This window comes from Tupaia chinensis, unplaced genomic scaffold, assembly GCF_000334495.1.
Source record: "Tupaia chinensis unplaced genomic scaffold, TupChi_1.0 Scaffold145214_1, whole genome shotgun sequence".
Lineage (NCBI taxonomy): Eukaryota > Metazoa > Chordata > Mammalia > Scandentia > Tupaiidae > Tupaia > Tupaia belangeri.
The window spans coordinates 26709-28933 of NW_006205074.1; the positions used below are offsets into that span (position 1 = coordinate 26709).

Below are 2225 nucleotides of genomic sequence, written 5' to 3' on the forward strand. Positions count from 1 at the left end.
ATCCTGAATCGAAAAAACCTCCCCAAAAAAAAAAAAAAAAGAAAGAAAGAAAGAAAGAAAGAAACTCCAGGAGTAACCTTCCAAGGACACAGAGACACTGAAGGCCTGGCCCATGCTTCTGGGAAACTACGACACGGCCACCGTACAGGACGGTACGGCGGTTCCTCAAAAACTTAAGCCCAGAATGACCTGGATGCCGCTATTCTTCTGGGCGTACACCCCAAACAACTGGGGGGGCGGTGAGAGGGGTCTGCACACCCACACTCCCAGCACTGGCGCGGCAGCCAACCACAGCCATGGACGCGGCCCTCACTGAGGGGGGTAGACAAGTGCACAGAGACGTGGTGGGACGCTGGTGACCGGGCATGGAGGACGGAGGAACAGGGACTTGCTATGTGGTGGGCGCAGTTCTGAGTGGCACAAACGTGTGAATGTGCTACCTGGGTAAGATGGGGACATGTATGTTCTGTGTATTTGACCAAAATGACACAGCAGTAACAAGCGTCAGCCCCGTGGTGTAGTGGGATTATATAGAATGGGGGGTGGGGTGCCGGCCTGGGGGACAGAGCAGGCAGATGGGAGTCACTGCTGGGAAGGGCCTGCAGAGGGCAGCAGCACTGGGGAAGAGGGAAGGGTCAGAAACCAGCACAGGAGGAAAGGGAGCTGGGAGACGGTGCCCAGCAGGGGAAGGGCAGAGCCTGCTGAGGGGGAAATGCACGGAGGTGAGAGCTCACTGAGGTCAGGAACCCAGGGGCTGGAAGGTGAGGCTGAAGGAACGGGTGGACCCAGAGCCTCTTCTGGGTCTGGAGAGATGGGAGATGGGAAGTGCGAGATGAATGTCCAGGCAAGGATTGAGCATGGGGCAGGGGTGGCCTGGGAGACCCTGGAGTACCCTGAGGACAGGAGAGGAGGGGTGCAGACAGGTGAGGACAGAGGGGAGGCTTGTGAGAGTGAGAGCTCAGGAAGGAACCAGTGCAGGTGGGCAGGGGTGCAGCAGGGCGAGGTGCCTTGGGTGGAGGGGCAGAGGGACCAGGAGGGGTGGAGCCCCACCTGAGGGTCAGAGGGCCCTGCAGCAGGGCGGGGCTGATGAGGCAGGACCAAGAGCAGGAGCCTGCCCAGGAGAGGGAAGAAGTGCCTGCTCCGTGGTCAGCAGTACTAAGGCCCCCTCTTTTGGAGGGCGGGAGGGGAGTGGGGACAGAGACAGGACTCTGACAAAGGCACTATGAGAAAGTCAGGGTGTGGGAACTGGGGAGAGGGCGGAGTGACATGGGGTAGCCTGGGGGAGGGCTCTTTCTAGACACACAGGGGGAGGCAGGGACCTGGGAGGGGCAGGGAGGGGATGAGGGTGAGCACACCCTAGGAGTGGATCAGAGAAGTGTAGACAGGAGGGGAGGGCAAAGAGGGGAGGGCTCAGGACTGAGGTGGCTGTGAGTTGTGCTGCGGGCAGCCAGGAGAGAACCCCTTGGGAGCAGGGCACATTGAGCCATTCACGTTTGTTTTAGGGTGGAGGTGCAGGGCAGGAGGCCCAGGGGAGGCTCAGGGGAAGATGAGAGAAGTCAGGGGAATTTCCAGGCCAGAATCTTCATACTCTAAGCCCCCCAGTGCGAGTCAGGAGCCCCTTCCCACAGCAGCAGGTGGGGCTGAGCTCTCCACGCCAGCCCTCCAACAGGGTCAGGGACAGGCAGGCCCCTCACTGCACGTACTGAGGGCCCAGGATTGACCTGAGACACGCTGCTGCCTGGAAGAGGACTGGGGTTGGCCCTTAGGGATCCCCACACCCCGGCAGGAGGTGTCCCTGGGCACAGCCCTCCAAGGGACCACTGACAGGCACCCCCTGAGCCCAGGGGTGTCAGAAGGGCAGAGATGCCCTCCCCCCCAAAAAAAGAAGACAGGAAGGCAAGGCAAGAATAAGGTATAAAGCCACAGGGTCACAAAATGTGCAGGTGTTGGGCGAGGGGACCTCAGGGGAATGAAAAGGACTTGGAAAAGCGGCTAAGGCTGGGCGTCAGCCCGCCTCTCTCCCCTGCCCAGCCGCCCCCGCTAGTGCACCGCACAAGGCGCGAGGGGAGCGTTTCCAGGGCTGGTCTGACCTCAGGGAGACTCGACGTGGCAGGAGGTAGGGGTGACAGGGAGGATGGGGTGAGGGGCTGAAACGGAGGGACGATTCTGTTGAGGTGTCCCCGCAGTTGCCGTCACCCTCACCCCTCACCTGAGCCCACAGCCCC

At 60.9% G+C, this 2225-nt stretch overlaps 1 pseudogene; it reads left to right on the forward strand.

Moving 5' to 3' along the window:
• The first annotated feature begins 832 nt into the window (after nt 1–832).
• The window catches only part of LOC102496557 (protein FAM162A pseudogene), a 3624-nt pseudogene continuing 2231 nt past the window's right edge, over nt 833–2225 (forward strand).